A 23787-nucleotide genomic window follows, 5' to 3' on the forward strand; every position below is an offset into this window, starting at 1 on the left:
TTAAGTAAGTGTACTGTCATCAAAATGATTTTTCTTTAGTGTTAATTCCGCCAATATTTGTCTTTAAACAATTCGACACGTGTTTCGCCTCTACACGAGGCATCCTCAGGACGTGTTGAGTCTCGTGCCAAACTTTGGCGAGTCAACACGTCCTGTTGATAATTATGGATTTCCGCAAAGTAACGCCTACTTCAATAATAAGTGTGTTGTCATTAATATATCGTTGTCTTGTACCCATAGTACAGCCTATGCCCTAGTTCGGGGCAAGATAATTTGTGTAAAAGTGTGTCGATATTATTATTTGAATTGATAATGGCTTCATGCGATGTTGACGCTGAGCGATCGATCCTTACTCACGATAACTACCAATAGCCTCATTTATCGACACTTTATGAATGGGACTAACTTCTGTGATCGAAGCGTTATCTTGGCTTGCGGTTATTAATAGTAGCACGATCGTATTGGACACAAAGGAAACTTAATTACAATGTGAACACTTTATATAAACAACTTTGTTCCTGTTCAATTCAGATCGCCATTAAGTAGGTGGTCGAAAATAGGTATTTGATTTTTACGTGTCCCGAAAGGAAAAGTTGCGTGTAATCTTGCCGAACATTTGACTAGAGGACATTTTGTATTGATTTTTTATGGAAAAGGAGGGCAAACGCGCGTACGGGTTACCTGATATTAAGTGATCACCGCCGCCCACATGCTCTTGTAACATCAGAGGAATTACAGGAACATGGCCCGCTTTTTTTTGCAGATACCCATGTCATAACCTCCCGGAAACACCACACAGCTTTGTAGTACGTGGAAGAAAGTTCCTTGAAAACAACACTGGGGAGGAACGCCACATATCCACATGGTGGGGATGATATCCTAATTTGTGACGACTCGTGCGAAGGTGGAATTCGGCGGCAGGAATCAGATGAAACAGCACTTCGGACGCAATACTCCCACGATAGGAGACACACAATGAAGCAACGTCTCTACGCAACGCCAAGTGATCGAGCCGTTCACAGAGCAATGAGTTTCCAACAATTTGAGCAGCTCTGCGTTGCACGCGGTCAGATGGTTCGATCTGAAACTGGGGTGCGCCAGACCAGAAATCTTAGTATTAAAATTTAATAGCCACCACAGATAATTTGTTAGCAGGGGCGGCACACCATTGGCACTAGAGTGAAAGACCAGTGATAAAGATTGCAACACACAAAACAAAATCATTTCATTCAATCGATCAATGTCACTTTATTCATTTAGGTAAAAGAAAAGGGTGTGCATGTCAAATGTTATTATACTATTAACCATTTGAGCACCCCCACTTCGGAAAAGGTTTTATAAGAAGAAGTGGCAAGAAACTCAGTGCCGATCTTTTAAATCACTATACCTAATTAAAGCTTCGTCATATTTTTTTCATTATTTTAATTACCATCTATATGATCTATCTATCTATGTATCTATAGTGATGTCTCTTCAAAAAATAAATACTCAGACGTCAAATACCTACCTTCAAGTAAAAAATATATTTTTATATTACATTTCAAACTTTTCTTTTCTTCGATCCAAACAAAGAAGTCTCGAAGAAAGGGAATCCATGAATAAGTTTTCGCTGATAAAATGATAATTTAAAATCGTTTCTACGCTTGCCTGAATGTTTTCAGCAGTGTATACAATTTCTAGTTGCTGTATAGAATACCGGATTATACACATTTTTTTAATAGAAATAAGGGACGAGCAGGACGTTCAGCTGATGGTAATTGATACGCCCCGCCCATTACAATGCAGTGCCGCTCAGGATTATTGAAAAACCCAAAACATCTGAACGGTACTACAATAATTGCGCTCGTCACCTTGAGAAGTAAGTTGTCATGTCTCATTGGCCTAGTAATTTCACTAGCTACGGCTCCCTTCAGACCGAAACACAGTAATTCTTACACATTACTGCTTCACGGCAGAAAAAGGCGCCGTTGTGGTGCCCATAATCAAGCCGGTATCCGGTGTAAAGGAGCCTCCCACTGGTAAAACATTGTCGGTAACATACACAAATACACAACTATTCACGTAGACGGCGTCTGAATTAAAGCCACTAGTTAGTGGTTATTTCAATCTCCATCCCGCTCAGTACATCATTAACACAAGATAACGAAGCTATTAGTGTATTTCCTTGATAACGCACAGGAAGTGATATTGTATCTCGCGACCTTGGATTGTCTCCTGACATTGCCGTTTGGCAGCCTGATAAGTCTCGTGTGGATCAGCTCGTGCGGATTCTCACTTCGTTGTTGTTGAATGATGCCCTTCGCATCACGTTACAATATACTAGCGTCTATACGAACGAGAGAGAAGAACATCTCTAAAGGAGATACAGCAAGATAGAAAAGGTAAGCGACTCTGTTGTTACTGTAACCGATTATGATTGACAAGTCGTAATAAGTCAGCCATGCTTGGAAAACGCATTGACAAATCGAAATTGGTCACTATTTGATAGGTATTTATAAGCACTTGGAATTATTATAATTTTAACTGTCTAGTACTATCGGATCTTATAACCCTTAGAGAATTTATACGTTTAGATAGACAGTGACAGCTGTGAACACATCGAAAAAATAGCGGCAAACTAAGCCTCTATTTTCAGCAACGTACGCACACTAAAACAAACTGACTGACGTATCGCGAGTGTAAGACGTAGCTTATTGTGCACACAAAAGTAATGAACCTAGCCTGTTTTCATGTGTAGCCTAACAGCAAGAGGTATTTTTTTATGGAAGTAAAGACTAATGAGCGTACGGGTCACCTGATCTTAACTGACTAGAGGAATCAAAGGAGCGACGCCAGCCAAAAAAAGGAACGCTTAATAAAGGTCAAATTCTTTCAACATTTATATAAATCCAGAGCAATACATTACATTAGGTTGTGATCATTACCTGACCATAAGCCATATTAATAATAAGTATGTCCCACATTGCGAATAGGTATTAGTATACTAAGTACTAACTGGACCCCCTCAGAACAAACAACAACGTCAATCGAAATAAACACGCTACGAAAATAGTGTCGTTATAATATAGAAATAAACATAATAAAATATTCCCGATATTATAATACAACTCGTCCTTGGCACGTTTCCAATACTAAATACGTAAGTGTCCATTAAGTGGACGAAAATAAATCCATTCAAGACGGCAAAATAAGAATGGGACGCGAAATATTATATCGGTAAGGAGATTCAAACGTTAGTTACACTGCATACGATAATTAACGACAATGCATAGAAAATGTTAACTTTAAAGTTGATTGTCGGCCAATACCGAGCATTGTTAAACGGTTCAACACGAAAGCATTCAACGCTCAAATTTCAAATGTCAGACGAAATATTCACCGCTCTAAGTTCTTATTACATTGACATAAGATCGACATTCGATTGCAGCGAGCGGAATGTAGTGAAACAGTTCAGAGAGGGGTCAAGTTCGTAGGGAAGGTCTTATTGCTTCTCCCAGCACTTATTTGCTCAATCACCTGAGATTCCGTTGGAATGAAAGTCAATATTAGAAATACTCTGTAAAGAAAACCTATCTATTCTGAAGAACTACAACTTAAAGGCGACTGACTTAATTGAATTCTTTATAAGCGCAATTCTAAGGTAAGGCTTCCAAAATTGACTCGCTCTATTAAGCCAGTTTTTTCGATGACGCCAAGGTTTTGCAATTCAAATACAAATATTTTTATTCAAAATAGGATGTGACATCACTTATTGAAAGTCAAAAACTACCACTCATTCCAAAATGAATGCCTCAGACGTGAGAAGAATGGGCACAACAAACTCAGCGATCTTTTTTTTCAACAAAAAAAAATATGTTTGCAAAGTAAAATTGTACAAGTATACTTATTATTTAATAGCCTGAGGGCGGTCGCTCCATTCCCCACCAATGATTTAAATACTGTGCGTGTTAATACTTTTTTGGGTATAAGAATAGTGAAGATGTGGAAATTGTGAATAATTTCACCACGTGCGTAGAGCTGCTATAATTTTCAGCATTCCAGTACAATGCGGCCAGCTCGATTCCGTCACGTTTTGTAGAAATATGGCTTCATTGTGTCACCTGCTGCTCCACTTGACTCCTAAATTTCACCATTACCCTACTTATATGTAATATATACATATATATACACTTTTTACATCCATGTTTTTCTCATGGCTAAAATATATTTCCAGAATCTTTGCACGACTGACTTTTGAAATTTCGGCCTGAAATCTATAGAGAGTACTTAGATATTGCTCAGATTTTACTTACGAAAAGCGAGAGTAAGAGGGAGAATAAACCTCGCAAAATCATTTATTTTGTTTTTAGTCATTCTAATGGCCAAGATAGCCCAACACAAAAGTCAAGTTTGCGTTTTATCACACTCAGATATGTTATACGCAAGTAAAGCCTGAGCAAAGTCTAAGTACGCTATATAGTCTATAGGTCTCAGTCTTACCTTGTGTACAAGAAAAAAAAGAATCGCGTTGCCGCTGCGTACAATAAGAATGGAAGTAGAAATCCATTTGGACATGCAAACTAATTGTAAATAATCATCATTCGCAACGCAGAGTGGTTTCCAAGACAAAAAAAAAAAGTAGGCAAAGAGCATCGTAGATGGGTACAAGACATTAAAAAAGTTTGCACCAAATTCGCAAAGCAAAACCCATCGGACTTTCTGGAAAACTCTCGCAAACTATATTGAAAAGCAACACATTTAAAAATATTTCGTTAAAAGAAAAAAAATATATATAATTCAAATTATTAGTAGTTTTATTGGTAGTTCAGTATTAATTATGTCCTGATACATCATGACTTAGGTTACAGGGATTGTTCAGATGCGTTCCTGCCAATGATTTCATTTCATAAATTATTATACTTTTCTGACAATGTTTTTGGATCCCGGTGAAACTCGTGTACCGTGAATATTTCGCCCCACCTCATCTTATCTGATCTACGTATTCGATACGCGTGCGTCATTGCACATTGAATCTATATAAGAACAGGACAAGTACTTAACGTCGGTCTTAATACTGAGATCAATAAACTCTCAAGGATATTCAAGTTTAGTGCCGATGTGACACCGCTCGAAATAAACGCTCTCTTAATCAATGAAGCCAGATGAAAGGGTTCTAAGAAATGGATTTGTATTTAGGCAGAGTATCTCTGCCTCAAATGTTTTTCTGCTATTTCGTGCATATTACTAATTAATTAGTTAGTTTTTGGAATAGGAGGACAAACGAGTGTACGTATTGCTGTGTAAGTGATTGTCTACACTCTCTAGTCCCTTTTGATTCTTTTGGTGTTTCTTACACCAAGAGAATCAAAGGGGCGTTCCCAACCGTTATATGATGCATGATATGCACGACTTTACGAATTGAAATTTGAACAAATCTACAGTGTGCTAGCATTTTTTTTTATGACAATAAGGGACGAGACGAACAAAACTGCACTGTGGAGAATACTCATCTAGATGGTGAAATTTATATTCAAGTTTCTGACGAGCTGTGCGATGATGTAATAACGCGACAGGAATTAGGTCAAACAGTTCTTCGGAACACTGTTCATAATGCGGATACACACAAGTCTCAACAGACGATGAAGCGACGTCTTTACGCAACATCCACAAAATATCTTCGGAGTCATTCTCAAAGGCCATTTTTAAAAATAACAATATATTTATTTGCAAAAAACATAGTATACAATGGTGTTAAAATTTTATAATAATGAGCTTATATGTTTTGGTAGCACTTTATTTAACTTCTAATATAAATAATCTATCTATTCTGTCGTTGATAACAGAAATTTAAACGGAAGTAAAGGACATTTGAGGAAAATTTTGGGTTGGCCAGTTTTCCTCCAACAAAGTTGAATTGTTACAAACTCTGCTGACTCTGTCAATGCATTTTTCTACGCTGTTTTCAATAATGGGTTGTCCAGTTTAGTTGATTAGTTTTCCTCAAACAATAGTTGAATTGTTACAAACTCTGCTGACTCTGTTCAATACATTTTTCTACGCTGATTTCAATTATGGGTTGTACAGTTTAGTTGATTAGTTTTCCTCAAACAAAAGTTGAATTGTTACAAACTCTCCCGACTCTGTCAATACATTTTTCTGCGCTGATTTCAATTATGGGTTGCCCAGTTTTATTTGGTTAGTTTTCCTCAAACAAAAGTTGAATTGTTACAAACTCTGCTGACTCTACACACATTTTTCTAAGCTGATTTCAATTATGAGTGCAATTATTATGAAGTGACCACGACTGCAGGTAAACTATGTTAGGATAGGGGTCAACACGGACTATTTCTTCAAGCTTCAAATTTTGGACTTCGTAAACTTACCCTTTGTAAATCAGCCATAACTCATGAATTGGAATTTATAGTGAATTATTAATCTCATCGTATTAGCACTTTTGAAGTCAGCTCGAAAGACGAAGGAGATAATTGGAGTTAATTTTATTGCATTACACTTTTCCGGACCTCTGATCCAGAAGCTATTTCCGAGATCATCCCATTATATTCCAATCATTCGCAGAAACGCAAAGGTGATAAAATCTAGTTCTATTATTATCTAATGTGATGACGTGTAAGAACTTTATAGCGAATCAAGGAAACGCGAGTTTAATTCACTCGCAGCAAGAATAACATTATTTACTCGGATCGATAGAACTTTTCGGAAACGAAACTACAATATAAACAAGGTAATTTCCAGGAAACTTCACTGTTATAATAAACATAGATTTGCGACTGGATAATGTCGATATAAAACTGGTCAAGTGCGAGTCGTTCATGAATGATAAGTACAGAATACCGTATCAGATAGTTAAGTTACATTTTTAACACTAAACAATTTGTAATGTTATTACAACCTGAGAGTTGAACAAAGCATACAAGATTTTATGACGATACGTCACTCGAACGGTTAGCTCAGTTGGTTAGAGCACTGGCACGGAACGCCAAAGGTCGTGGGTTCGAATCCCGCATCGTTCGCCATTGATTGAACGGTTAGCTCAGATGGTTAGAGGACTGGCACGGAACGCCAGAGGTCGTGAGTTCGAGTCCCACATCGTTCATAAAAAATGTTTTTCAAATTTTATTTGTGTATTTTTTACAAAACATCTTTCCTTAATTTTTATTAGTAGGTGCTATAGTGATACAATATATACCATGTCAGCTGCTGTCTAACTGTACTTAGCGGTTTATATGATATAGCCCGCCACATACAAGATATTGACAAATTGTAAGGACTGTAAGGGCGCATTCACATGGAATACGTCACTGAAGATTCGTCAAAAAACACGATAACTACGTCATGACGGACGGACGTTCACATTGCATACAAATGGTATTTTTTCACGATTCGTCAAAAAACACTAATTGATGTTCACATTTGTTCCGTGATTGAGTTCAGTCTTAGATGAACTGAGGCCTGGCTGTAGTCGGACGGGACGCGAGCACAAAAGCGGATCCGTCACAAAATATACACGATTCGTGTGTTTTAAAGTACGCGATTTTTAAAAGACGAAACATTAATATCGATTTTATAATAACGATATAATAAAAAAAATTCGTATCCGTCATTTTTTACTATTCGTGAAGCGTGTGAACATGGGCATTTAAAAAGCATTACTTAATTCCGTCAAAAAAACCATTCGTCAATTGTCCTGGTGTGAACGGGCTCTTATTGTTTGCTTTTATTCAGTAATCACTTTCCCCACCCTTTTCCTTGCCCTGCGTTGATGTTTTTGTGGGTATTATTTCCACAATAATTATGGAAGGGATTTTCGAAAAGTTTAATATATAATAATTCTGTTTTTCAGTGCGAAGACACTGACACGAAAACAGGCGCATATAGTCCGATCTTTTCAAACTATTCTATACAGCCTGACTTTTTTTGGTAATTAAAAACATGTGAAATATATATCTCAAACAACAATCTCAGTGACCAGACTTGTTTCGATACAATTGTAATGCACAAAAGCATCGCGTATTCGTGATCCGCTTAAATGCCAACTCGTTCCCTGTGCCTTGGCATTTCAGATCGCCCAATCAAATGGAAAATTGACTTTCGTCTTAGCGTTATTACGTTTGTGTATCGTGGGATTTGATATAGGTCTGATATTATAATTCGACAACTGAATCAGCGGTGAAAGATCTATTCGTTATGCCGTGTATAATTATAATAGTACAGAACTGTTTTATTTTTAATGAGACATATTCTATTGCCGCAATTTGGTAGTAAGTCGACCTATTGACGCAGCTTAACTTTTAAAAAAAAATCAAAGATAAGATTTTTTTAAATAAAACTGATGTTGCAAACTTTTGCCAGAGTTCAAGATCACAGCAGTGTTTTACTACGTGCAATGCTAGAAATAGATACTGTTTAATTTCCTTCCTAGAACACAAAAGCGGTCGAGTGCTAATCCCGCAGCGCGCCCCCGCGAGCGCTACTTGCAAACAGTTTAATGAGTTTCTACTGTCCCACTGACACATTTAAGAGCAAGTTTAATTTGCAACTACCCTCACTTTTGATTGCGGGCTTTTGTCTGCGTATTGCTTCAATGTTCCGTTGAAATTTTCAAATTATAAATTTGCTTTAGTCAGAGTTAGGTTATAGTACTAGATAGTAGTAGTAGACAAGGAGGTTTTGGATATATTTTGGACTCTAAAAGGTTCATTGGGTCATGTTTTTATTGATCACAGCCACCCATAGGAACTCTTTTGAAATACTGGAGAATTTCTTCTCTTGATAGTAGCCACGTCGTATCGTCCTGAAAATACAGCGCGAGGCAGCTCATTCAGTTAAGTTGTACGTAGAAGAAAGTTGTTTGAAAACCGGACTGTGGAGTAACGCCGCACATCCAGATGGCGTGGATGATATCTTAGTTTGAGGAGTATGCTGCGATAGTGCAATTCGGTGGCAGAGATCAGGCCATACAACTCTTCGGACCATTACCTGAGATACAAGTGGTAGAAATCATACAATGAAGCGACGTCTCTACTCACTACGACGCAGTGACTATGCATTGCTAAACGAATGAGCCGGTCACAGAGTATGAAATGAAGACAGGGAGGCGCACGTTTCAAGCAAAACAAAAAAAAACATTACGTGCGTACTAAGTACACATGTCAGAAGTGAAACCTGTATGGTGAATGAACCTCTAAACTGCATATGAATTTCTGGTACGTGTTGCTAGGATGACACATGATTTCAACCGCTATGAAAGACATTCCTACCACCACTAATATATATAATAAAATGTTCTCCTGGTGTCTATGTAGTAATACGTCGTGCGCTTGGAGTCAGAATATATTAAGGTATACTCGCGCCATACTTGAGACAATCTCTTCTTTAACTATGATCGCCTGGTACCAAAACATTTTATTATGCTTCCTATCTCATTATCTCCCATGTTAAATATTACTATCGCTTTTTCGTTTTATCAACTTTCAAATCACAACGATGATAAAGAAGTTTTCACTTCAATAGTATGCATATTTCTGTCTCATTCTTTGCCGGCTTCATCCTACACATTTTTGTATTTGTGTCTTTTACCTGTCGTTTTTTTCCGTTGCATCCGGTTTGAAATCACAACGATTCTAAAGAAGTTTCATTTCAATAAGTTCAATATTCTGTCAACACATTACACTGCAAATAATACATTTGTCTACTTTTCGTCACTACCTTCATCATTTAACTTAATGAAGAATTAACTGTTCCGACCATGCAAATAATAATTTGGTTTAAGCAAAAATAATCGTGAAAAACGGTGCTGCGTGTCGGTTAAATTCGGCCATTTCTTGTCTTTGATTCGAGCACTCAACTAGGGATGCCAACCGTACTTACTCTAAACATAACAAACTATAACACTCTATAGTGTTATAGGTACTTACTATATTCTTTTAAGAAAAGTGAAAACCTGAAATAAGTTAATCTAAGTTTTATAGCAAAATAAATTTGGTAGGAATATACATTTTATATTGAGTAGAGGTCCGCTAAGGATTTTATGGGATTTCACCTGTAAGGGAACCCCATAAAATCATACATAAAGGGTTTGTGATAGTAAAACAGCTAGCAAAGAATATCAGGACATGTCCAATGGAGATCCAGTGTATTCTTCTGGGATACAGCACCCCACTCGACTGACAATGTTGAAATACATCACGCACCGGGAAATGGCAGCACTAATGGTGCCGCTGAAAGACACCCATCATTAAACAGAATGACGAGGATAAAAGTGATCTAAAAATGTCCGTCCTCTCGGGATATCCATCCGCTTTTAACATCCGGCCTAGCGTAAGAGCTAATGATATATACATATATATTTTTGAGTTCTCTGGAAAGAACCCTTAATTTTTATGATTTGTAAAGCCGCTTTAGAACATTTCAGTGTAGACCTGTTTAACTGCGACCACTGTGATCTATTGTGCTTGTCACTGTTAACTATAGCTCACTGCTAAGATTGATTCTTTTCATGAATCTTATTATATCTTTTGCAGTGAGCTGATGTATCTCAAGTGGTTGAAGAATTGGAGATAAAAAAAACTAAAAAAAAACTTGTAAAGTTATAATTACATATTCTTTGAGTCTGAAACTAAAGTTTATTTTATTTATTTATCAATAACAATCAACAGTTTACTTAGGTATCTTACACGGTCATAAGAGTCTCCATTTATAATATTTAAAACATTTTATTAAAATCGAAGAAAAAAACGGTGTGTTCTTTAGAAGCCCTGAAATTAACTACTTTTTATATAACTGCAATTAAAAATTATAATATACTACTACATATTGAAACTTTACAGTCTTATTCTAAGATATTAACTGGGGGCACCCATTTAAAATTTAATTGCCGCGGTGTACATAACATTATCAAGTAACTAGTCAATAGCTCTTTCACTACAAAGCACAGAGTTACTAACACTGACGTCACAACTCCCCTGCAAAGGTAACTTTGTATAATTATATACATCAAACTTTGCCGGCTTCCTACAGTGCCTACACCTTTGTGAATACTTCATTAAAACTTCTGGTAGACGTTTTCCTTTATAAATGGGTAACAGTCAAAACTTTTCAAGGGTTTTCAACAATGCCTCAACGCTGCGGGAGTAAGCGGAAAGAATAATTAATTAATCATTGAACAGGTAGCCGCGTGACAAATAGAGAAAAAATAACTGGTCAATGTCATATGGAAGATAACTTCAGAATTACGCAAAAATCCATCTCTAAAATGTCATCGAGTACCAACGTGCAAAATGGAACACTACCTATGTTCTTTACTACAACTTTTTTATTTTGTATTGCGGGTATTTTCGGTTACAGTAACAATAGATTCGCTTACCCTTTGTATCTTACTGTATTTCCGTTAGAGATCTCTCTCGTTTGTTCGTCTATTCGCTAGTGTAGTCTGTGTCTGTGCAGTCTATGAGTCTGTCATTTTTTTTATACAAGAGGGGGCAAACGGGCAAGAGGTTACGAAATGGGTAGGGGTGAGGCAACCGCTCATGGACCACGGCAGTGGAGGTGGCAGTATGCTCTTCTCTTGAAGGTCCCTAAGTCGTATCGGTTCGGAATTACAGCAGCCGGTAATTGATTCCATAACGTGGCTGCACAAAATTTCATCTGTCTTACAACATCGGGTTATGAGATCCAGACCACCGAAAAATAAACGTTAGGACAGCGTGTAAAACCCGCTGTCCTAACGTTTATTTTTCGAGGTTTTCATTGGTTACCTGTCTGGTACGCTGACAACTAACGATTTCATTTTGATGAATAATGCGGGCCCGAACACGCGACTTATAGGGTTCCATCCGAGCGCTCTTACCAACTGGGAGAACCTATCGAGTGACGTATGGTTCGTAAATCTTGGTATGTCCTGTTACACCTGTCACAACCTGAGAGCTGAAGATGACTTTATTCTAAATTCTAATTGGTATTAATAAAATAGGATATTTTTTTTTTAATAATTATTTGTTGCCACTTGGTTCGAGAAGTTATACATATATACTTGTTGCAAATCTAGTTAACAACATAAATATGAAACGTTACCTCAAATGTATTGTGTGCATTGGAAGTTTATGTTTCGCATACTTCGGACTTACGAAATTAGGTTTTAGCAACTAAGTTTGTGAGACGTCCTAATATGCGGTGAACCACAACAAGAAATCATATTGTATAGCTCAGAATACAGTTGAGTTGTATAAACTGAACACAGGCGAATGAGGTTATTGGGCTAAATAGCTTTCTACCCACGTATATGGGGTATTATATCTTTCAGAGAACATGGATTATCTTTAAATACTTTTTTTTTGTTTTTAAACGACTTCAAAAAAGGAGGAGGTTCTCAATTAGATTTTTTTTTTATGTTTGTTACCTCAGAACTTACCACTGGGTGAACCGATTTTGATGATACTTTTATTTGAAAGCTGGTGCTTCTCGTTTGGTCCCATTACAATTTAGTCCAGTTCTGACCATGGCATCCGTGAGAAAACCATAATTAAAATAAATAAATAATAATAAAAATTAAATCGCCATTTGGCTGTCTGATCATATTTTTATGTAATTTAAATATTTTAAAGAGCTGTGGATTACTTATGTACTTATTTGAAATAAATAAAGAAATATTTTTATTATTATTATTATTTTATGGAGAAAACCTTATACTTAATTTTCTGATTCTTAAATTTGCATATAAAGTATGTGCGTGCGACACAAGTGTTTCGATGACCCTTTTTTATGGAAAATTCATTACTTAAAGGTTCAGTCAGTGTCATACGTCGATGTCAGCCAAGGTAGGATTGCAGCTACATGCATAGTCATAGGTGAGATCTACTTGTATCGCACGCGCGACGGGACGAGGAGAGAGGCGAGAGGGGGAGAATACCGAATTCAAAAATAACAATAAGTAATTATAAAATGCAGATCGGTTCAGGATCGGTCGTTGTCTTTGGGAGAAGTCCATGTTCAGCATTGGACGTCTGTCTTCCGGCTGATTATGATGATAATGAAATGATGCCACGACCCTGGCAAGTTCGCTTAGGTGCACATCAGTAGAGTAAAAAATGCAAGTAAAATGTTTCAAATCTGTGCTACAAACACAACCAGCAGCAATTTCCCTGTATTTGTTCGACATAGGGCCCCACATGACCACTTCCACTGCGTCACGCCATTCATAACGGCCGCCGGAAGGAATAAGTATTCTACTATATCCGCTATACGTGACTCATTCACAACCCCATTAAAACTCACTCGAAATCAATACAATCTGCATGATTAATTGACTCTACATTTTGTTTAGTAGTGCAGCGAAATATCAGCTTGTTAATACGCGTTAGGTATACCGGATTGACCGTGAATAAATGAAGGTAACCGTGAATGAGTGTAAGTTGGCACTGCGGTAGTGCCAACAAACTTACACGAATCAAATTAAATTAATTTAACTAAAGATTTGTATATTATGTGCTATCATATCATTAAACTGAAGTGATAATTACATAAAACAACATTTCTAACAGAGCAATAAATAAAAGCAGTTATATAAGTGTAATTATTAATTGGGATATCCTTTGACTCCATGACTTTGGGAGCGCTTGTTAACACATATTAACTATTCAATGTAATAATATTGATCACAATATATATACCTGTATGTACCTATCGGAATCTTTTAGAGGTAATTTTCCCCACCTCCATGTCTCCGGATTTACTATTTCGGTGAGTACTTGGATTTCTTACAACATCAACTCAGAAAATGTGAAGTTTGTATGGAAATTGCAATTCGCGCGTCCCAATATAAGGCGATAAGAATGACATAACGGGTATATTCGGACAGCTTCAGATTATTGACAGTAAAAGGTAGTAATTTATCTCTATCTGTAGATAATAAATATATTATTATGTATCTATCTCATTTATCTCTATCTGTAGATAATAAATATATTATTATTATTCCCAATAGGGAACGGAATGATACCACAGATTCCGAATGGATCGACCGTCCTAAGGCTATACGATAACTTAGTAAGAAAAAATTTTGTTTTGATGAAATGGCGGATGGTGCATTGATACATCTACTGTACTCGATAACAATTTAATTATTAATTTCTTTTTCCATTGATTCAAGGACTCTACCGACATCGCATCAAAGAGCCGGCGTGTTTCATTGAAATCCTCGATAGTGGCTCTCGTAACGACGTAGATTTATGATCGAACATTGATAAAATGTATTACCTAATTCAATGAAATTTCTGCACTAGTTGACTCACCGCACTTTAACAGTCTATCGTCGAATGACGAATACCTAACATTGGTATAAGACGCTGACTACGAAGGCTGCAGAATTGTGGGCGGGTATAAACTGCTTGCTTTTTACAATAAGTAGGTAGATTAAAAAAAATATCTAAAAACTTTTCACATTTAAGTACATTATATATTTTATTATATTATTTTATAATTATGTGAATGATTGTGATGCGTTCAGAAATGATTTTATCGCTTTGGATAAAAACAAACTATGTATATATTCTTTTTTTTAAAGTATACACATGTAAAAGAGATTTCCGCCTATGTATTGACTCATCCTGATATCTCTGGAATCATAAGCCGTAAAGATTTGAGAATCTGTAGGACTATCCATTTCGCCGAGTTGAGCCCGAAGTTTTTTTTTATTATGAACAGAACAACATCTGTCAGTTCAACTAGTAGTAAATAATAGTAACATTTCAGTGCACTCTATCAATGTTATCTAATACATAAAATTCTCGTGTCCAAACCACCAAACAAGAGTTACCAAACTCTTCCGAAACGGCTAAACCAATTTGTTTGAAAAATTGTGTGTATATCGGGTAGGTCTAAAAATCGGCCCACATCTATTTTAAAACCCCTAAATGATACGGGTCACCCACCCCAAATGCGCTCATGGATACTCTTTCCCACCAACAGCCTACACAACGCCCGATTGATAAATGTCTCGGGCTGTTGACTCTCGAAAGAAGCGATACCTGCACTTTCGCCCAAACTGACACGTCGACTTATCAGCCTGACATGACATCCGAATAATGGCAGGAATCCTAAAGGGTCACACATCACTAAACATGCACTTTCTCACAATCGGCATAACGGACAAGTCCTATGTGCAGAGGCTGTGTGGCCGAGGACGAAACGGTCGCTCACGTAATCATGGAACGTGCGGAGGTGGCCAAACAAGGGGCAAAAATCTTAGTGAATACAAGGTCGCGCCAATAAGTCTGCGAACACCCCAGGAATGTGAACTTCTGGAAGGGCTGGTTGGAGTAACAGGCCAATATGTCACCTAAAATGGTATAAATGAGGAAACAAGAGCCCCCATACCATACCAGCCAATCTCCTACTAAATTTTGAAAGCAAAAGAGGTGGTGTGAGAAAGCGTCACACACATGTCGCAAGAAACAGAATACTTGAGTAGAAAAGCAAAGAGACATAATATAAATAAACATGTTTTATGCAAATCAAATCTTGATTGGGTGGATTCCAACGGCATTATGAATATTTTAACTAAAATAATGTGTTGCTCTCTCATCCTCATTTCATTTTTGTAAATGTCTTTCCATTAAATGTCAAATCAAAAGGCATAAAAGGCATTTATTTTCTCAAAATTGATTCCTTTGGAATTCTTTTTGATGTCATTTCTAATATACTAGATACTACTACCGCTTCGGAAAGAAATGGCGCTCTGAGAGAGAAGAAGCGGCGCGAGAAAGTCTCCAAACATTCTTTTTTGCGGTCTTTTTAAATAAAAATATACAATTGCTATAAAATAATCATAATCTAGTCCCCAATGTAAATCAAACGTCATACAAAAGGGTTCACTGAAAATCAGTGTTGTGTTCATTAATGTATAAACACAACTATAAATGAGTAGACTCCAGGAGTCTAGTCTTTTGGAGTACCAGTTTTGGCTTTTGTATTTAAGATTAACCAAATATATTTTGATTCATTTTATTATATTGTACGAATGAGTGGTAAAGGCTTCTTATAAAATAAATAAATATTCATTTCATTTTATTATTCAAATCATATTTAGGGCAATTGCACTGTTATTACTCTTTCTAGACTTTAACTATAAAAGATTTTATTTAAATATCAATTCTAAATATATTTTTATTCTAAATTATATGTATTTATGTATGTTTAAGTAAGTATATTGTATTAAATATATTAGTGTATTGTACCCATAGTACAGGCTATGCCTAGTTTGGGGCAAGATAATTTGTGTAAAAAATGTATCAATATTATATTATTGTTATTATCTTCTTAACATATATAAATTACGTGACACGTTGTTTGTCCGCGATGGACTCCTAAACTAATGAACGGATTTTAATGGGGATTACTTCATGGAGTGCAGTTTGGTCCAACTTGAAAGACAGGGTAGTTTTTATTCCGATTTGGGACCCATAATTATTTTTATTTTCAATATTTGTTTTATATGGACATATTTTCAATGAGCGAATTGAGTGACGCACGGTTTGACAGTTCCTCTATGAAACAATGTCATTATTACAACAGGGAGCATTTTTTACGAAATAATTCTTGATGTTTTGAAATATTATTGGCAAATTCCTAAAAACAGTATTTTTTTTATTATCTACAGAATAACGTCTGTCGGGTCAGCTAGTTATATATATATTATTGTTTGAAAATGGGCTATAAATGATTGCATTATGAAAATTTAAACAATACAAAAAAATACAAGAATTGGGTGAACAATGTAATTTAATTTTGAAAAGTGATTTTAAAAAAACCCCGCTGAGTTTGTTGCACCCGTTCTTCTCAGGTCTGAGGCATTCATTTTCGAATGGGTGGTATTTTTTGACTTTCAATAAGTGATGTCACATCCTATTTTGAATAAAAATTATTGAATTTGAATTAGGCAACCCAACAACCATATATATATATAACCTACATATATATATATATATATATATATATATATATATATAATAAAGGTATGAGTCAATTACTCTAAATATATAAATTATAAAGCAGACAAGTGAGTTAGAGTGATAAGACAAGAAGAGACAAGATACACTCAGACACAAACATTCATATTTATCATATTATAATTGATTCAACCTACTGGGATTTAAAACCAACCAATCTTAAGGGCTATATTTAATAGGCAATAGACACAAAATATCTAATATATAAAATTCTCGTGTCATGGTATTAGGTAAACTTTGAAATCCTCCGAAACGGCTTGACCGATTTTCAAGGTCTGAGAATCTGACATCTATTTTTCATCCCCCTAAATGTTAAGGGTGGTACTCACGATTTTTTTTTTAATTTTTTGACATTTTTTTTTAAATTTGTTTGATTATGAGTCAGCAATAAAAAATACATACAACTTCAAATTTTCACCCATCTACGATAAACAGTTACTTTTGTATCGCGATTTTAATATCGGCAATACAACGTTTGCTGGGTCAGCTAGTAATATATACAGATGTACATGATTTACAAATTGCTGGTACTGGCTTTTTTTTCAAATTGCCCTCGACTATATTTTTAGCATGTGGAGCACTGAACAAACTGGGACAGAGTAACTTGGATGATGTATTGTGTAAGATGTGTACACAAGTAATGGACATGAAACATAATAAGTGACAACATTGAGACATTTTTTAGCTAATTGCTTCCATAGACTAATAAAAAACTGCTAAAAATAAAGTAAAATTCAGATTAAGCAGTAATATTAATTATCTAGTTTATGTTTACTTATATTACATATATATATAGAGGTAAAGTTTGTAAGTCCGTGCGCTTACAGGGGGGTAATCATTGAAAATCCTGTTACCAATAGAAGGCCATTTATATTTGAGTCATAGGCCCGATTATCAGCCTAGCAAAACTCTCTAGGAAAAATGCGATTCACTCGATTGTATGAAATGTGCAGTCCTTGATGGCCAGATGACGGCTATAAACTTGTAAAAAAACGAAGAGCCGAAATCCACTACGTTTTAAGCAACTGATTACTTTAAAACTTAGCCGGATTATACTTCGTCGCCAATCCATACTGTAATTACTACTATTTGAAATGTATGTCAAATGACTGCATGTTTCATACTGAACTTAATTTAACTTATGAAATTTAACTTAGGTACTCCCGCCTCGAAAATATTTCTTACGAACGCTGCCTTAAGCATAAGAGATATAATTGATCACTTAGCAGTTAGCACCAGGTGACCCGTACGCTCGTTTGTCCTCCTATTCCAAAAAAAAAAAATATGATTATTTTGTATATCTATACACAGTTTATGTGAGCATGCAGGGTTCACCTGATACCCCAAACATCCACGCTCCGTCCAGATATTCAGAGCCTTCCTAGGAAGGGCAGACTTCCCGGAACGATCTCGTATTTTCGGGTGTTTTACCCATTGGTAGGCCAATCTGGATTACACATTACTGCTTCACGGCAGAAATAAGCGCCGTTGTGGTACCCATAATATAGCCGGCATCCTGTGCAAAGGAGCCTCCCACTGGGAAAACAACGACCGAACACCGCCACCCACATGCTTTGTTTTGCTATAAGCATACACTAATATATTGTGAGTTTATTGTAAATAATAATGGGCTCCCTAGCCTGTTAGTTATAACAGATATAATATTTTGTTTTAATAGCAGAGACATTGATATGTCAGTATAAGCGACATTTCAGGTAAGTATCGGTTCTTCTTTTGACTGTTTGCAGATTGTGAGGCTAACTCAGCTAGTATTGTGTTTGTTATTGGTATGACAAAGGATCCATGAACATATTTGGCTAAAGTGTAGTACAATGGTAACATGAGGCCAGCCACTTGAGTCAAGCTAGTTCATCTGTTTCAACACCAGTACGGGCCCCACAAATTATCTATCTCTTCTTCTTTGTACTCTCTCTCTCTATTCTCTTAAATCATCTTTGTATTTATTTCACTATCTGCTAGTTTGGTGCAATAATTTACCTACCCTTAATTCTTAGATAACTTGATTTTTTTAGCTTCAGTTTTAGTTGTAACTTACAATGTAAAAGCATACATATATAATAATAATAATAATATTGACACACTTTTTACACAAGTTATCTTGCCCCAAGTTAAGCATATATAGCCTGTGTTATGGGTTACAAGACAATGATATATTTAATACTTACTTAAACATACATAAATTCTTATAAACATACATAAATACATTTAAACATCCATGACTCGGACACAAACATCCATATTCATCATATAAATGCTTGCACCTACCGGGATTCGAACCCGGGACCTCTAGCTTAGTAGGTAGGATCGCTAACCGCTCGGCTATACAGGTCGTCTATACTACATATATGGGTTACTTGATACAAATATATATGATCACCGTGATCTGTACTCTCTCGTAGCACAACTATTGTCGACCTTATAAAGCATCAATAAACATTCTTATTAATTCAAGAACACATTAGGACATTGCGCTGATTATCAAGGGAGGAACAAACCGGAGTCACTATGGTGAGAGTCTACTTATTTTGAATTTTTCGTATGTGACTACTTGTCATCATATTATGTTTGATCTGTTTTCCACTCTCTACTGCCAAAAATCAGCAAACTTTCTCTCCTGCCTCCTCATTTACAGCCATTTTTACTCAATGATGACATACAGGTGTTAAAAATTTAAAACTACTCAAGTAGAGAGGCAGTTTATTCATTACAAGCAATTATAAATCAGTCTTTCCTCTTTAAAATGTTATTATTGTTATAAAAAAGAATACAATCCAATTGCAACTATGTATAAATAGTACATATAAAACATGCTCAGAGCTCAACATGAATCTATGCACCATTAAAAACTAATCATGGGAAATATTATTTCTTTGTAAGGAAATTGGCTCGAGACAATGAGCTTGTGAGAAGCAACGGTTAATCCAAAAGAAATAATGTCATTGATGAATTGTGTTTTACTTGAATACACGTGAGAGAATACTACGTGAAACTACAATAGAGGCATTGTATACAATGATTGTTTGTTGATTTCAAATGATGATGAAGGCTGTTTCAACCGAACATCAACTTTTTATATTACTATGAAAATGTGTAAAAAAAAAATACATACTCTAACCACAAAATATAACAAAAAATTTTGAAAGGAAGCTGACAAATAAAACTGTTGTGTATGTAGCTAAAAAGTAAAAGAGAAGTGGAAGTGTCATCCATTGTGTGTGGACAAGGCTTAACAGTAAACGACAACTGACACTCATGTATTATACACAATACTTTTATTGTTTTCAAATGATGAAAGACATTTACGTTAACATTAAGGCTGTGGACCGAGCAAACACAGCCTTTGAGGACTCGAGTGGATGAGGTAACCTCTCTCGCACAAGATATCTATAGTTTTAATACAGAATTGGAACCATTTTTAGTATTTTATAAACATACAATTTTCTTTACCAAAATAACAAAACTATGTCATGTCGAATAATATTGGTAAACAGTTAAAAAAAAATCATACATTTTTAACTGAATTGAATGACTAGCATGGCTCCAACTGTAAGAGTTAGAGGTACTTTGGTGATTTTTTTCGCAATGTCTACTAACCTCCTGTTTGCTGCCGTTGCCATTTAGTACTCTGTTATTTATTTAGCAAACAATAGATCAAAGATGGAAATGTAAAGAAAAAATAAATTTTCCTCTCATATTCTGTAGACATCATTATAATTATTTTTTGTAAAAAGCTTTATATAAACCGTTAAGTAATGGTTTCAATTATGCACTATTTTGGCAAATTCTCAGATAGCAACCTTAACTTTTAATTATATATTGATCATTTTATGTAAGTACATATTATAAAATAAATATAACCTTATGTACAATTCTTTTTTCGTCAAATAGGACAGCACATTATACCAAATCAACATGTAACAAAAAACAGCAAAAAGAAGCTAAAAAATAGTACATTTGGCTAGGTGAGTAAAGACAAGAAGAATTTTCAGTCATTCTTTGAGTGTGGACAAGGCGTAATAGAAAATGACAACTGACTCATGCTTTCTAGAGAAATATGAGACTCACAGGGCTTTGCAGTTCCTTTGGGGAGAGTGCATGTGCATTAATTTATGCTTTGTAGTTATAGTTTGCAAAGTCTTCATACAGTTCTTTGTACCTCCAACGTCAGAGCTACTATTAAGTATATATCTAAAGCTGCTGCTGGTATTAATTGGTTTTGAATCTTAATGTATCTTCTGCAGTGAGCTGACAAATCTCAAACTGTTCGACCTAAAGATACACTTACACAATCAAGTAAAGAATATGTAAAAAGCAATAAAGTATGTAATGGAGGTTAATCAGCTCCATTATAGAATCACACTTTAGGCCCATGACAGTGTTTATTCAGTCTGCAGCACCCCCTAAGGTTCCTGATAAGGATATGTCAGTTTTCCCTATTTACCCCACAAGAAGCCCTTTTGTTAAGGGCAAGAAATATAGTTTTGGATTGCTGATCCACAGTTTGATGCAAGTAAGAAGAATCCTTAAAACACTTTGATTGATTTCAGCACAGACAGGAGGTACATTATATGCCCTTAATCCTTGCATGTGATGGAACCCATCAAAGTATAAGATTGTCAAGAGCATTTAATAAAGTCCAGCTGTTGTCTCCAAGTCCTGACACCATCTACTACTGTGGATGTAAACTGACTGAATTTTTGCTTTGGTAATCATTGTATGCTTGGTTGTTTGTGGAGTAAAATTCACTTCACAATTATATTGTAGTTAGGAACAAACCTTAAACATTTCAGAAATAAGTAATGTTTGCCACTCTTTTAAATCAACATTTACATTTTCATCATCTTACAAATCATTTCAATTACAATATGTTGCAACATAAATACTCAAATGTCAAATAGTCAATACCTTATGTAACTCAAAAAAGTAAATGTAAATTAATACAAAACAAAACTTGTGTAGTATGGTTGCAGCATCACCCGCACACACTGTTTATAAATTACGGTATTTTGTAAACATTTTATATGCAATTAAAAAAAAAGAATAATATAAGAATCTGAACCATCCTGCAACCACAACTAGTGCTGGTTCATGAGCATGATACATGGGTCCGCCATCACTTCATCACCATATGCATATTATATAAAGGCAATTAGGCAGTGCCTACCTTATTATGAACCTAAATAGATATAGTGATAAAGTTAATTTAGTACTGTTATTTTATAACCAAACTTCTATTGAACACCCACTCATAAATTTTCCTAAATACCTACAGTAAGCAATCTCCAGGCTCAACTACGACAAGTTAGATCTACAGTGCCTACCTTGCTAGAAGACCAATGCACTCCCCTGTTTTAAGCCTTTTCAGCCTTCTGAACTATTACTATTACATATTCTTTGGTTGTGTGTGCATTTGAACAATATAAGGCCATTGAAATCTAAATTCTTCTGAATTGAAATTTAAATATTTCTTATTTAGATTTCTATGTATTAGGCCAATATGGCCGACTACCCAGGGCCATTTTACACTAAATAGTATAACTAGAGTTGTGGATAAGTAACATGTAAATACCTTACCCTATATTATTATAGTTTTAATTATGTCAAAAAGGTAAAAATTGACAGAAAATTTTGAATCAACCAATAGATTCTCTCTCTCCGGAATGAGACCTTAAATATTTAGATTCTATTATGTATTATACGAGGGCTGCACTAAAAGTATCGGGAATTTTTCCTGTCATATTAAAATCTCTTTGTTTGAAAACTCCTTGATTTTAAAAATCGAATACCATTTATTATACAACATCGTATCAGATGACGAATCCTGGATATACGCGTACGAACCCGAAACAAAAAAACAAGTCACGAGTTTGGGTGTTCGAAAATGAGTTAAAGCCAACAAAAATTGTTCGTTCACGGAGTGATGCAAAAAAAATAGGGGCCACGTTTGTCTCCAAAACCGGCCATGCTGCGACTACTCCTCTTGAGGGCCAAATAATGGTTAATGCAGAATGGTATGCTAGCATTTGTTTGCTGGTCGTTTCTGAACTCCGTAAAGAGAACTGCAACCGCCGCATCATCCTTCATCACGACAATGCGAGTTCTCACACCGCGCACAGAACAAAAGAGTTTTTAGAGCAAGAAAACATAGAATTATTAGACCATCTGCTGTACAGCCCCGACCTAAGCCCTAATGATTTCTATACTTTCCCTAAAATAAAGAATAAATTGTGTGGTCAGAGATTTTCATCACCTGAAGAATCTGTGGACGGCTACAAAACGGCCATTTTGGAGACACCAACTTCCGAATGGAATGGTTGCTTCAATGATTGGTTCCATAGTATGGAAAAATGTGTCAAATTTCATGGAGAATACTTTGAAAAGCAATAAATACAATTTTAAATAGTAATGTTGTGTCACTTCCTTGATTCCCGATACTTTTAGTGCAGCCCTCATATAGAAGAATATCACCAGGTTATGACTGGATTGGTATTTAAAACAAATCTAATTTTTTTTTCAGTTATTTGAGTATCAATTAGTTTTGTTGGGTAATGTTTGTCTATATTTATACAACATATCCTCATGTTCCTGGAAACACCTGGTGTTAAATGATCGCCACCGCACATTCTCTTGCAACACCAGAGGATTCACAGAAGTGTTGCCCGCCTTTAAGGAAGGTGTACACTCTTTTTTAAAGTTTATATCATGGCGGAAACACTGCACAAGGAAGCTCATTCCACAGCTTTGTAGTATGTAGAAGAAAGTTCCT

The 23787-nt window shown here is 35.7% G+C and overlaps 1 protein-coding gene across 3 annotated transcripts in view; it reads right to left on the bottom strand.

Annotated features, from left to right (window-relative positions):
* The window catches only part of LOC126975675 (E3 ubiquitin-protein ligase CBL), a 94212-nt gene that overhangs the window by 69279 nt on the left and 1146 nt on the right, over positions 1-23787 (bottom strand). The window lies entirely within an intron of this gene.

Source organism: Leptidea sinapis, chromosome 2 (genome assembly GCF_905404315.1).
Source record: "Leptidea sinapis chromosome 2, ilLepSina1.1, whole genome shotgun sequence".
NCBI lineage: Eukaryota > Metazoa > Arthropoda > Insecta > Lepidoptera > Pieridae > Leptidea > Leptidea sinapis.